The sequence below is a fragment of the Odocoileus virginianus genome, chromosome 14 (assembly GCF_023699985.2).
Source record: "Odocoileus virginianus isolate 20LAN1187 ecotype Illinois chromosome 14, Ovbor_1.2, whole genome shotgun sequence".
In the NCBI taxonomy this organism is placed as follows: Eukaryota; Metazoa; Chordata; class Mammalia; order Artiodactyla; family Cervidae; genus Odocoileus; species Odocoileus virginianus.
Genome location: NC_069687.1, coordinates 45949049 through 45963829, shown reverse-complemented (window position 1 = coordinate 45963829; position 14781 = coordinate 45949049). Strand labels below are relative to the sequence as shown.

At 40.8% G+C, this 14781-nt stretch overlaps 1 long non-coding RNA gene and 1 other non-coding gene across 14 annotated transcripts in view; both read left to right on the top strand.

Moving 5' to 3' along the window:
• Positions 1–14781, top strand: part of LOC139038264 (uncharacterized) — a 116739-nt gene that overhangs the window by 77192 nt on the left and 24766 nt on the right. The gene's annotated exons all lie outside the window — the stretch shown is intronic.
• TRNAW-CCA (transfer RNA tryptophan (anticodon CCA)) lies at positions 12790–12861 on the top strand. Its single transcript has one exon. It is a non-coding gene; the product is annotated as a tRNA-Trp (tRNA).

Genomic DNA, 14781 nt, shown 5'->3' with positions numbered 1-14781 from the left:
ATGTCTCCAGTTTGGCTTTTGCTCTTGAGTCCCAGAATAGCTCAAAGTCTCTTTGAAAATAAAGAATGTAGCTTTGGAGATAGCGAAGTCCTAGATGTCCACTGCAGGAAATGTGTTGTTTTCCCAGCCCACCATCTCCATTTCTCTGTTTTAAAACACCACCTCAATTTTCCTTTGAGAGCCACACTCAGCCCATGGATGTTGATGGGATTGATTTGACCATGAGCTTCCCTGGTTTCCAGGGTGGGCACAGCACCCTGGACTGATCGATCATTCTATCCTCCTGGCTTTGTGTGGGGATAGTTGGGACCCAGACTGGGCCACAACAGAGTCAATCCTGAGCAGAAAGATTTGGGAGAAGTATCAGGAAAGAGACTCTCCATTTCCACTGAGGTGCTGTCTATGTAGAGTCCAAGTTTGGAGCTGTGGTGATCACCTTTGCTTTCATATGGGAAGAGTCACTGTGAGAAATCCATAGGCCACAGAGGAAAACTGAGCCAGAGTGACAGACCCCAGCTAACATGGAGTGTAGACTGGATCCAGCTATGCCTGAAGCCAGTTTGCTGACCTGTCAGTAATGTTGATCAGAACATTTACTTTTATTCCTTTGTCTCATTTGAGCTGAGTTTCTGTAAACTAGTTTCTGTTAGCTCAACTCTTTTAGTTGCAACTAACAAATGCTAATTTTTTTCTGCTTCCTATTCCTTGCTCTTAAATCTATTTCTCACTTTGACTGTATAATCATAAGGGGTTTGATTTAGGTCATACCTGAATGGTCTAGTGGTTTTCCCTACTTTCTTCAACTTAAGTCTGAATTTGGTAATAAGGAGTTCATGATCTGAGCCACAGTCAGCTCCAGATCTTGTTTTTGCTGACTGTATAGAGCTTCTTCATCTTTGGCTGCAAAGAATATAGTCAATCTGATTTTGGTGTTGATTTAAGGGACTAGATCTGATAGACAGAGTGCCTGATGAACTATGGACAGAGGTTCATGACATTGTACAGGAGACAGGAATCAAGACCGTCCCCAAGAAAAAGAAATGCAAAAAAGCAAAATGGCTGTCTAAGGAGACCTTACAAATAGCTGAGGAATCAGGTGGAGAGGGAGGTGGGAGGGGGCATCGGGATGGGGAATACTTGTAAATCCATGGCTGATTCATGTCAGTGTATGACAAAAACCACTACAATATTGTAAAGTAATTAGCCTCCAACAAATAAAAATAAATGGAAAAAAAAAAGCGAAAAGCAAAGGAGAAAAGGAAAGATATTCCCATTTGAAAGCAGAGTTCCAAAGAATAGCAAGGAGAGATAAGAAAGCCTTCTTCCGTGGTCAATGCAAAGAAATAGAGGAAGACAATAGAATGGGAAAGAGTAGAGATCTCTTCAAGACAATTAGAGATAGTAAGGGAATATTTCATGCAAAGATGGGCTCAATAAAGGACAGAACTGGTATGGACCTAACAGAAGCAGAAGATATTAAGAAGAGGTGGCAAGAATACACAGAAGAACTGTACAAAAAAAGATCTTCATGACCCAGATAATCATAATGATGTGATCACTCATCTAAAGCCAGACACCTGGAATGTGAAGTCAAGTGGGCCTTAGGAAGCATCACTATGAACAAAGCTAGTGGAGGTGATGGAATTCCAGTTGAGTTATTTCAAATCCTAAAACATGATGCTGTGAAAGTGCTGCACTCAATATGCCAGCAAATCTGGAAAACTCAGCAGTGGTCACAGGACTGGAAAAGGTCAGTTTTTATTCCAATCCATAAGAAAGGCAATGCCAAAGAATGCTCAAACTACAACACAATTGCACTCATCTCACACACAAGTAAAGTAATTCTCAAAATTCTCCAAGCCAGGCTTCAATAATACATAAACTATGAACTTCCAGATGTTCAAGCTGGATTTAGAAAAGGCAGAGGAATCAGAGATCAAATTCCCAACATCCATTGGATCATCGAAAAAGCAAGAGAGTTCCAGAAAAGCATCTATTCCTGCTTTATCAACTATGCCAAAACCTTTGACTGTGTGGACCACAACAAATTGTGGAAAATTCTGAAAGAGATGGGGATACCAGACCACCTGACCTGCCTCTTGAGAAGTCTGTATGCAGGTCAGGAAGCACCAGTTAGAACTGGACATGGAACAACAGACTGGTTCCAAATAGGAAAAGGAGTACATCAAAGCTATCTATTTTCACCCTGCTTATTTAACTTATATGCAGTTATAACATCATGAGAAATGCTGGACTGGATGAAGCACATGGTGGATTCAAGATTGCCAGGAGAAATATCGATAACCTCAGATATGCAGATGATGTCATCCTTATGGCAGAAAGTGAAGAACTAAAGAGCCTCTTGGTGAAAGTGAAAGAGGAGAGTGAAAAAGCTGGCTTAAAACTCAACATTCATAAAACTAAGATCATGGCCTCTGGTTCCCGTCACTTCATGGCAAATAGATGGGGAGACAGTGGAAACAGTGGCAGACTTTATTTTTTGGGGCTCCAAAATCACTGCAGATGGTGACTGCAGCCATGAAATTAAAAGATGCTTACTCCATGGAAGGAAAGTTATGACTAACCTAGACAGCATATTAAAAAGCAGAGACATTACTGTGCCAACAAAGGTCTGTTTAGTCAAAGCTATGGTTTTTTTCAGCAGTCATGTATGGATGTAAGAGTTGGACTACAAAGAAAGCTGAGTGCTGAAGAACTGATGGTTTTGAACTGTGGTGTTGGAAAAGACTCCTGAGAGTCCCTTGAACTTCAAGGAGATCCAACCAGTCAATCCTAAAGAAAATCAGTCCTGAATATTCATTGGAAGGACTTATGTTGAAGCTGAAACTCCAACACTTTGACCATCTGATGAGAAGAGCTGACTCATTTGAAAAGACCCTGATCCTGGGAAAGATTGAGGGTGGGGGGAGAAGGAGACAACAGAGGATGAGATAGTTGGATGGAATCACCAACTCAATGGACATGAGTTTGGGTAAACTCTGGGAGATGGTGATGGACAGGGAGACCTGGCATGCTGCAGTCTGTGGAGTTGCAAAGAGTCAGACACGACTGAGCAGCTGAACTGAACTGATTCCTTGCCCAGGCTACCCTTATTCCATTCTTTGCTACCATATCTTGCAGTTTCCCCAAGCACTGTACCACCAGGGCTTCCCAGGTGGCACAAGTGGTAAAGAGCCTGCCTGCCTGCAGATGCAGGAGATGTAAGAGACGTGGATTCGATCCCTTGGTGGGAAGATCCCCAGGAGGAGGGCATGGCAACCCACTCCAATATTCTCGCCTGGAGAATCCCATGGACAGAGAAACCTGGTGGGCTATAGTCCATAGGGTTGCACAGAGTCAGATATGACAGAAGTGACTTAGCACATGGTATGCACATTCCAGTGCTAAGATATACAAGAATGGTCCAAAATTTCAGTCTAGAAGAAAACAGGAAGACTCATTTATTTAGTTCTTCTTTGACTAGATGGAGTGATAGGTACTACTGGAATCCCCACCTATGTTTTGGGCCTGTGGTAAAAACCCCAGCTTTTCCCATTCATTCAGCAATCATTAATTCCTTCACTACCACATGCCACAGAACTGCTTTAAACACTTTACAGTCAAGTAGAGAGACAGATGGTTTGAGTGCAAAGAAGTAGCGTAGGATTCATGATGAGAATCTACGCTTGCTTACATGGGGAACCTAAGGAGAGCGTGGTCAGTTCTTATGTTAGCAAGAGGAGGAAAGACTTCAAGGAACAGGTCATGCTTGAGCTGTATTTTCAAAGGTGAATAGAGATTTTTTTAGCTTAAGTAAAAAAAAAGTAAGGGAGAGGAAGACCAATCCAGTCCAAAAGAGAAATGTCAAATGTAAACTGTTACTTGACTTAAAAATCTACCACATGAGAGGACAAGATGGTGGAGGAGTAGGTGGATGTGGAGTACATCTCTCTCCATGAATACACCAACAGGAATACACCTTCAGACACAGACGTGAATGTAGAACAGCAGCTGAGAGCAGACAGCAGTACCTGACTAGTACTTTGTTGGCAAAGTAATGTCTCTGCTTTTTAATATGCTGTCTAGGTTGGTCATAACTTTTCTTCCAAGGAGTAAGCGCCTTTTTGTTTCATGGCTGCAGTTATCATAACAGACATAAAAGGAGAAATTCACAGGAATACAATAATAGTATGAGACTTTAAAACCTCACTCACACCAATGGACAGATCATCAAAATAGAAAATTAATAAAGAAACACAAGTCTTAAATGATACATTAGATGAGATAAATCTCATTGATATCTTCAGGACATTCCATCCAAATTCAGAAGAATACACATTCTTCTCAAGTGCACATGGAACATTTTTCAGAATAGAGCACATTTTGGGTCACAAATCAAACCTCTGTAAATTTAAGAAAATTGAAATCATATCAAGCATCTTCTCTGACCACAATGCTATGGGACTAGATATCAGTTACAAGGAATAAATTGTAAGAAACACAAACACATGGAGATTAAACAACATGTTTCTAAATAACCAACAAGTTACTGAAGAAATGAAAAGGGAAATCAAAAAATTCCTAGAAACAAATGACAATGAAAACATGACAATGCAAAACCTAGGAGATGCAGCAAAAGCAGTTCTAAGAGGGAAGTTTATAGCAATACAATCCTACCTCAAGAAAAACATTGAATAGACAACCTAACTTTACACCTAAAACAACTGGAAAAAGAAGAACAAACCCCCCGCCAAAAAAAAATTAGTGGAAGGAAAGAAATCAAAATCAGAGATCTGGGCAGAGATAAATGAAAAAGAAATGAAAGAAACAATAGTAAAGATTAATAAAACTAAAAGCTGTTTATCTTTGAGAAGATAAACAAAATTGACAAAACTTTAGCCAGACTCATCAAGAAAAAAAGAGAGAAGAATCAAATCAATAAAATCAGAAATGAAAAGGGATTATTAGAAATACAAAGGATTATAAGAGACTATTATGAACAACTGTATTGCAATAAAATGGATAACCTGGAAGAAATGGACAGATTCTTAGAAAAGTTCAATCTTCCAAGACTAAACCAGGAGGAAAAAGAAATTATGAACAACTCAATTACAAGCACTGAAATTGAAGCTGGGATAAAAAATCTCCCAAGAAACAAAGGACCAGGACCAGATGGCTTCATGGGAGGATTCTATCAAACATTTAGAGAAGAGCTAATGCCTATCCTTTTAAAACTCTTTCAAAAAATTACAGAGGAAGGAACACTTTCAAGCTCATTCTATGAGGCCACCATCACCCTGATACCAAAACCAGACAAAGACAACACAAAAAAAGAAAACTATAGGCCAATATCACTGATGAACATAGGTGTAAAAATCCTCAACATAATTTTAGCAAACAGAATTTAGCAACACGTCAAAAAGCTCATACACCATGGTTCAAGTTGGGTTTATTCCAGGGATGCAAGGATTCTTCAATATACAGAAATCAATCAATGTGATACACCATATTAACAAATTGAAAGATTAAAACCATATGATAATATCAATAGATGCAGAAAAAGCCTTTGACAAAATTCAGCACCCATTTATGATTAAAACTCTTCAAAAAATGTACATAGAAGGAGCCTACCTCAACATAGTAAAGGCCATATATGATAAGTCTACAGCAAACATTATTCTCAATGGTGAAAACCTGAAAGCTTTCTGAAATCCTAAGATCAGGAACAAGACAAGGGTGTCCACTTTCACCACTATTATTCAACATAGTTCTGGAAGTCCTAGCTAAAGCAATCAGAGAAGAAAAAGAAATAAAAGGAATACAGATCAGAAAAGAAGTTAAGCCCTCACTGTTTGCAGATGACATGATACTGTTTATAGAAAACCCTAAAGATAGTATCAGAAAGTTACTAGAGTTAATCAGTGAATTTAGCAAAGTTGCATGATACAAAATCTATACACAGAAATCACTTGCATTTCTATATACTAACAATGAAAAATCAGAAATAGAAATTAAGGAATCAACCCCATTCACCATTGCAACAAAAAGAAAATTAAATATCTAGGAATAAACTTACCTAAGGAGACAAAAGAACTGTACACAGACAACTATAAGACACTAATGAAAGAAATCAAAGATGACATAAACAGATGGAGAGATATTCCATGTTCCTGGGTTGGAAGAATTAATATTGTGAAAACAACTATACTACCAAATGCAATGTACAGATTTAATGTGATCCCTATCAAATCACCAATGGCATTTTTCACAGAACTAGGACAAAAAAAAAATCCAAAACTCATATGGAAACACAAAAGACCCCAAATAGCCAAAGTTATCTTGAGAAAGAAGAATGGAGCTGGAGGAATCAACCTTCCTGACTTCAGATTATACTACAAAGCTACAGTCATCAAGACAGTATGGCACTGGCACAAAAACAGACCAATGGAACAAGAGAGAAAGCCCAGAAATAAACCCATGCACTTATGGGTACTTTATTTTTGACAAAGGAGGCAAGAATATATAATGGGGCAAAGGCAGCCTCTTCAATAAATGGTGCTGAGAAAACTGGACAGCTACATGTAAAAGAATGAAATTAGAACACTTCCTAACACCATACACAAAGATGAACTCAAAATGGATTAAAGACCTAGATGTAAGACCAGAGACCATAAAACTCTTAAAGGAAAACATAGGCAGAACACTCGATAACATAAATAAAAACAAGATCCTCTATGACCCACCTCCTAGAATAACAGAAATAAAAACCAAAGTAAACAAGTGGGACCTGATTAAACTTAAAAACTTTTGCACAGCAAAGGAAGCTATAAGCAATATGAAAAGACAAGCCTCAGAATGGGAGAAAATAATAGCAAATGAAACAACTGACAAAGGATTAATTTCCAAAATATACAAGCAGCTCATATAACTCAATGACAGAAAAACAAACAACCCAATCAAAAAGTGGGAAAGAGACCTAAACAGACATTTTTCCAAAGTAGACACACAGATTGCTATCAAACACATGAAAAGATGCTCCATATCACTCGTTATTAGGGAAATGCAAATCAAAATTACAATGACATACCACCTTACACCAGTCAGAATGGCCATGATCAAAAAGTCTACAAACAATAAATGCTGGAGAGGGTGTGAAGAAAAGGGAATGCTCTTGCACTGTTGGTGAGAATGTAAATTGATACGGCCATTATGGAAGATGGTATGGAGATTCCTTTAAAAACTAAGAATAAAACCACCATATGACCCAGCAATCCCACTCCTAGGCATATACCCTGAGAAACCAAAATTGAAAAAGACACATATATCCTAATGTTCGTTGCAGCACTATTTACAATAGCTAGAACATGGAAGCAACTTAGATGTCCACTGACAGATGAATGGATAAAGAAGTAGTGGTATGTAAACACAATGGAATATTACTCAGCCATAAAAAGGAACATACTTGAGTCAGTTCTGATGAGGTGGATGAACCTAGAACCTATTATACAGAGTGAAGTAAGTCAGAAAGAGAAAGATAAATATGGTGTTCTAACACATATATACAGAATCTAGAAAAATGGTACTGAAGAATTTATTTACAGGGCAGCAATGGAGAAACAGACATGGAGAATAGACTTATGGACATGGGGAGAGGGGAGGAGAGGGTGAGATGTATGGAAAGAGTAACATGGAAACTTACATCACCATATGTAAAATAGATAGCCAAGGGGAGTTTGCTGTATGGCCCAGGAAACTCAAACAGGGACCCTGTATCAACCTAGGGGGTGGGATGGGGAAGGAGATGGGAGGGAGGTTCAAAAGGGAGGGGATATATGTATACCTATGGCTGATTCATGTTGAGGTTTGACAGAAAACAACAAAATTCTGTAAAGCAATTATCCTTCAATTAAAAAAAATTTAAAAAATATCTACCAGGTGCAAGAAAGAGAAGGCAGTTCAGTCATCTGTGTTTAGCACATGCCTGACTGCTGTACTGTGCTGTGAAGAACTCAGAAGTCTTTGGCCATACTCATCCTTCCTTTCCTTTCCAAAATTCAGAAAATACATGTAAATTTCTCTTGCTGGTGAGCAAGGCCATAGAGATGTTAGAGTTAGTTGTGGTGGGCACACATGGCATCCCAATTCTGGTCTCCAGTTTTGAGTCAGTTGTGAAGAGACAGCAGTGTCAGTAGTAACAGCATCTCCCCGTTTTCAAGATCAGAGTTAAAACTGTATACCGTTGAGATAAATGGTCCAGTGATGGTTCCTTGACTTCCTTGTCAGTCCTTCCAACAGCTTTGTAAGCACTCCATTCCCTTCACTAAATCCCTTTCAGTTGGAAATAACATCGTGAATGTGTTCCGTTGTCTGGACTCTGACTGATGCAATTCCCCACAGTAAGGTGAGGTCGGGAAGGGCCAAGATCCGCTTTTCTTATGCTCCACTGCATCCCTAACAGCAAGCACAGATTTGGCAGTAGCAGGTTCTCAGTTTTTTACTAAGTGCATTGAAAGTTATGAGATGAATGTGGACATACATATGCATATACATATAGTTAAATAATTCAAAAGATGCCATAAAGCTGTATATGGTCAAGAGTCACCTTTTCAGTAATGAGTGTTATATTGTCATAGACTAGTGGTTATTCTGGCCTACAGTGTCCATGGAAGATTCGATGCATGCTAAGTTGCTTCAGTTGTGTCCAACTCTGTGTGACCCTATGGACTACAGCCTGCCAGGCTCTCATCCATGGATTTCTCCAGGCAAGAGCACTGGAGTGGTTTGTCACGTCCTCCTCCAGGGAAGATTCGATGGAGAAGTCCTAACATGAAGAGATTGGATTTTGAGGGACAAGTAGAAATTGGATAGGAAAAAAAAAGTGGGGCATTTTAGAATGAGTCCTTACTGCTAATATCACTATACACTGATGACTAATGTGTACTAATCCTGAAATGAGGATTAAGTTCCCTTTGAAATGTATATGGGGTTAAAAGTGAAGGGAAAAGGTCTTGGCATGATGTTCCTGGGTTTTGCCAAACCCTAATGTTGTATTTGGAGCACTTCTCTGCCCTGTAGACCACAAGAATTCCCCTGTCCCTATCCCATACCCACATCAAGCATGTTTCTGAATCTTCTGGGAAGCCACACATTGAGCAGTCAGATGTCTGATCCCACTTCAGAACAAGCTCGTGTTCAACCAGCAGAAATTTCCACTGGAAGCTTTTGCCCCGCATGTTGGCTAACAGCCTCTGGTCCCCCTGAGTTCCAGAAGCGGGTGAAAGGTTTGGTGGACAGATATCTATTCTTCTTACAGTGATTACAAGGACAGTGATGTAACTGACAATGTCTCTACCTGCCAGTCAAACTGGTCAGTGTCATTGGAAGGTCACAAGGTTTACGAGCTCTTCCTTACATGGGAAGCAACACAACTGACACAAGTCTCTCATTTCATGGTTTAGCTATAACAGTAAGTAACTATTGCCTTTCAAAAATGGAATATAGGGAAATTTTGGGATTGTGTTAAGTAAACAAGCAAGAGTTTACAATAATTTGTAGTCCAGACATCAGATTGACTAGGAATAATCAAGTTAATCAGAGATGCAGTTGTTGTATAAAAGAGACAGCAAATGTCTATAGAAGCTTTTCAAGGTTGCAAAACCTGCTCTTATACCACATTCAGGTTAACAAAAGAAGTCGATGAGTGAAGCAAAAGCTGTGTGTCCGCTACATCTTCTAAAAAGGCACCTGAACACTTCTCAAGTGAATAGCTGAGGGCTGGGCTGTTTCTCTGGACCCTCAGACTTTGTTTGACTGATGTGAATTCTCTCTCTCCTGTGTTTAAATGAAGTCAAGTTTGTATACTAATGGTTTAAAATTAGGAAACTCCTAATTATAGGGGAGAAATACGGGCATCCAAAGCTGCCATATTTGGTATGCTCTGAGAATTTGCTTTGCTATTTAAGCTAACCCGCCATTCTATTGGGCTATTGATTACATTTCTTAATCTCTCTAAACTTCAGTTTCCTCATCTATAAAGTCCTTCTTGTAAAGTTAAATAAGAAAGTATTGTTTAGCCCAGAACCTGACATGGAGTAGACCCTTAGTAAACATCAGTCACACTTAAACAGTTATTATCAACATATGGAATGCTATCAGCTCAGAGAACTGTGGAGAGATTAATTGCTGAACCTTGATAGATTAGAGATCATAAATCTTGGAATGACTTCTGGTCTCGGCCCTTGGCTTGTTGTGTAACTTCAGTCACTTGTTAAGTCCAGGGGTGGGGAGAGACAGGACTTGGCATGACAGCAGGTTATTATGATAAGGGTTTGGAGGGGGTGTGATTGAACAGAAGCTCCAAAGGACATAGGTAGATTGCTCACCAGAGTGACTCAGTCCAAAGCTGAGTAGGTTTGTAGGATCCGTAATAAGGAGGTGGTGGTTTGAGCACCAGGCTTTGAGAAGAATAGGGACAAGCTAGAGTATGAATGGGATGATGAATGTTCTCTGAACAGTATATCCTGAGGCCCAGTAGAGGGATGGAGAGATAGATTTGGGGAAGTGAGGGAGAGGGTAATTGACTCAAGCTTCCAGTAATTTGAGGGTTGTTCCAGGTTAAAAGATGCTTGTTCCTTGGAAGAAAAGCTATGATAAACCTAGTCAGCATGTTAAAAAAGCAGAGACATCACTTTGCCAACAAAGGTTAGTATAGTCAAAGCTATGGGTTTTCCAGTAGATAAATGTGAGAGTTGGACCATAAAGAAGGCTGAACATGGAAGAATTGATACTTTTGAACTGTGGTCCTGGAAAAACTCTTGACAGTCCCTTGGACAGTAAGGAGATCAAACTTGTCCATCCTAAAGGAATTCAACCTTGAATACTCATTGAAAGGACTGATGCTGAACCTGAAGCATCAATACTTTGGCTACCTGATGCAAAGAGCCAACTCATTGGAAGAGACCCTGATGATGGGAAAGATTGAGAGCAGGAGAAGAAGGGGGCAACAGAGGATGAAATGATTGGATGGCATCACCGACTCAATGGACATGAACTTGAGCAAGCTCTGGGAGATGGTGAAGAACAGGAATGCCCAGCATGCTGCAGTTCATGGGGTTGCAAAGAGTCTGACATGATTGATTGACTGAACAACAACCACCACGGTAAATGCTAAGACTACTGGGTGGAAGTCCTGGGGAGTCATTTTCAGCTCTGTTGTCAGTTGGGATGAGAGTGGTGGAACCTTCTGGAAATTAGCAGTGGACTGGGCTATCTTCCAATGCAAACTTGCTAGAACTTTTAAGTTGGGCAGGCTGGTTCCCAGGGAAGCTGAGGAAAGTTCCTGACTAGTAGCATTTGGGAGGGATTCTTAGTATAGTCTTGTGGGTGGAAGTGATAGCCAAAGAAGACTTTCCCAGGGAAAGTCCCCAAGAAGTAGACATTAGGCAGACCTAGTTGGGGGTCTGGGTGGGAAGAGAAACCAGGAAGGAGAGAGAGCAGGATGAGGGCTGGGAACTGCAAGTGTAGCTAGCATAGATGTGATTGGGAGTGAATAGTGTGGACTGCAGACCTTTCAGAGCTTTTTATATTATCTTGAGGAGACAGGACTTTATTCTGAGGGTATGGGAAGCCCCAGCAAGCCTTTAAGCAAGGAAGTGAGATGGACAGATGACATTATACAAGGATTACTCTCCCTATTAAGAGCCCAAATAAAAGGAGAGAATCAACCTCTACTGAGAACCCACAGTGAAGCGGGTGCTTCAGAAAAGTGGTATCATCCCCCATTCACGATCACCCTCTGAATGAGTGTCATTATAATCAAGGGCATTGAGGACCAGAGAGGTTAAGTGATTGTTTCAACATTGTCCAGTTATAAAGTGACTAAGCAAAGACTCAAAAGAAAATGCATCTCATGTCAAAGTCTGTGCTCTGTTCCATTTCAGTAAAAATAGAAAAAATGGCTTTCTTGAAACATAATCAAATCCCAAATCCAAAAAGAATATTACTTGTCAAAAAAAAAAAAAAAAGAATATTACTCGTCTAGGGTGCCTAGCTGTGAACAATTCCCCTTTCACATGACCTGCTGGTATAAGACCCTCTTTCTTCTGGCTGGTGATAGACAAGGGACTAGCGGATGCTCTTTCCCAGGAATTTGGGATTGGGATTCTGAGGCAGCCAGTTTGTCTTTCTATGTAGCTGGACACTTGATTTACTAAGGTGCAGCCACATCTCCTCATGTGATGGAGAAGCAAAGAAAATGGGCAGTAGAGAGAGAAGAACACAGATGTATAAGCAGAGAGGAGACACAGAGATGGTCCTCCCCAGACTTCCCAGTTCCTCTTACAATCCATCTAAATTTCCTGAGGCCCCCAGTACCGTCATGACATACTTCTCTTGGTTTAAGCTAGCTGGAGTTAGTTTCTGTTCAAATGGGAAGAAATGGATTCAGCAGAGTTCCTGAGAGAGCTGAGAAGGGCAGACAGTGAAAGAATGTGGACTCTGCTGCCTCAGGGGCTGAAAATGGTGGAGAGATCAGCTATGCCTTCTCATCGTGCCTGAGAGAGTTACTAACCTTGTGAAATGCCTGGGTTTATCATGAGACCAGAGAAGACAGTGGGGTCTGAGAACATCTTGGTGTGGTATTCCATTGAGACACTGCACGGGGAGGTGGTGGGGCCCAGGCAAAGAGGAGAATGAGCGATAGAGAGAGGCAGGATAATTGTGGGGAAGGGATGGGCCTATTTCAAGTCTCAGAAGGAAGGTTTAAGCCAAGGTTAATAAGTCTATAGGGCTTCCTTGGTGGCTCAGAGGTTAAAGCGTCTGCCTCCAATGCAGGAGACCCGGGTTCGATCCCTGGGTTGGGAAGATCCCCTGGAGAAGGAAATGGTAACCCACTCCAGTATTCTTGCCTGGAGAATCCCATAGACAGAGGAGCCTCATAGGCTACCGTCCACGGGGTCGCAAAGAGTCAGACACGACTGAGCGACTTCACTTCACTTTAGTAAGTCTAAGAGAGCAGAAAGGCTTGAGCAGACATCTCGTTTATAATTGAAGTAAGAGGCTTAACTAATATAATACTGCAAAGTTCTATTTATTTTAGTTTTTAAATTTTATTTTTAATTGGAGGATAATCGCTTTACAATGTTGTGTTGGTTTCTGTCAGGCAACAACTTGAATCAGTCATAGGTATACACATGTCGCCTTCCTCTTGACATTCCCTCCCACCCCCACCCCCATCCTACCCCTCTAGGTTGTCACAGAGAATCAGGTTGAGCTCCCTGTGTTATATACACAGCAACTTCCCATCAGCTATCCGTTTTACATGTGGAAAGGTATATATTTCAGTGCTGGTGGGATGAATTGAGAGACTAGTATTTTATTTTATTTTTAAAGAAGCAATGCAGGAAAGTATTCTTGTAAAATCTAAGTTATAAATATATGTGGAGTTAAAAAAAAAAAAAAAAAAAGGAAAGCACCCCCACCTTCATCACCAAGTATGTAAGAGTGAAATTCCAGGTGGAAGCTGGCCAAGCCCTGAGGGTGAAGTGTCCCTGGCCGCAAGAAGTAGGTGAGAGATGAGCACACAGCACTGTTCTTCCTCCTGGAGGATGCAGCAGCAATGTTTATGGCAGGATTTGCTTTTAGTTAGCATCCAACAAGCATCAAAAAGGTCAAAAAAGGTGCATGTTCAGTTGTGTCTGACTTTTTGTGAACCTATGGACTGTAACTCGCTGGGCTCCTCTGTCCGTGAAATTTTCCAGGCAAGAATACTGGAGTGGGTTGCCATTTCTTACTCCAGGAGATCTTCCCAACCTAGGGATTAAATCTTTGTCTCTTGTGTCTCCTGCATTGGGAGGGTTACTTTAACACTGCCCCCCGGGAAGCATATGTGAAGCATTATTTGCTATCTCATAAAATACTTTTGTTTATTTTTTGAGAGAAAGGTGCAGAGATTTCTTATATATCCCCTGCCCCCCTGCCACACCTTCAAAGCCTCCTCCATTATCAGCATCTCCCACCAGAGTGGTACATTTGTTACAACAGATGAACCTCCATCAAAACATCCTAGTTACCCACAGACCATAGTTTAAATTCATTCCTGGTGGTGTAGATTCTAAGGTTTATACAAATGTATAAGGACATGTATCCACCATTACAGGATCATGCAGAGTATTCTCACTGCCCTAAAAATCCTCTGTGCTCCACCTTTTTATCCCTACCCCCACCCCCAACCCTTAGCAACCACTGATCTTTTTACTTTCTCCATAGTTTTGCCTTTTCCAGAACATCATATAGTTGGAATCCTATCCTGGAGCAGGATTCTCAGCCTCCTCATCTCTTCCCCACAGTGGTACAGGCAAGAGAGAGAGGGCCCTGAGCCCATCAACCTCCGTGCTGCCTGGCTCCCGGCCCCGCCCAGGCTAGCCCCCTGCTTCAAGGAAGCAGGTGGAGCTAGTGGCTGCTTATTCCAAAATCCCACTTTGTTGCCTGGCAACCAAGCATTTTTTCAACTGTTTCTGAGTGAGTCATTGGGAAAGGGACCATCAGAAGTTCGAATTTTTGTTTTTTGACAACTATTCTGATACAGAGTATTCTCTATACTGATATATTGATGTATATCGATATATCTCTATACGGAAGGTTTTGCTAAGTTTGAAGGACTGGCCAGTTGGGACTGGCTGGGTGAATCTGTTCATACTGTTCATGTTCATGGGATTCTCATGGCAAGAATACTGCAGTAGTTTGCCATTCCCTGCTCTATAAAGAGGCTGAGCACCGAAAAAC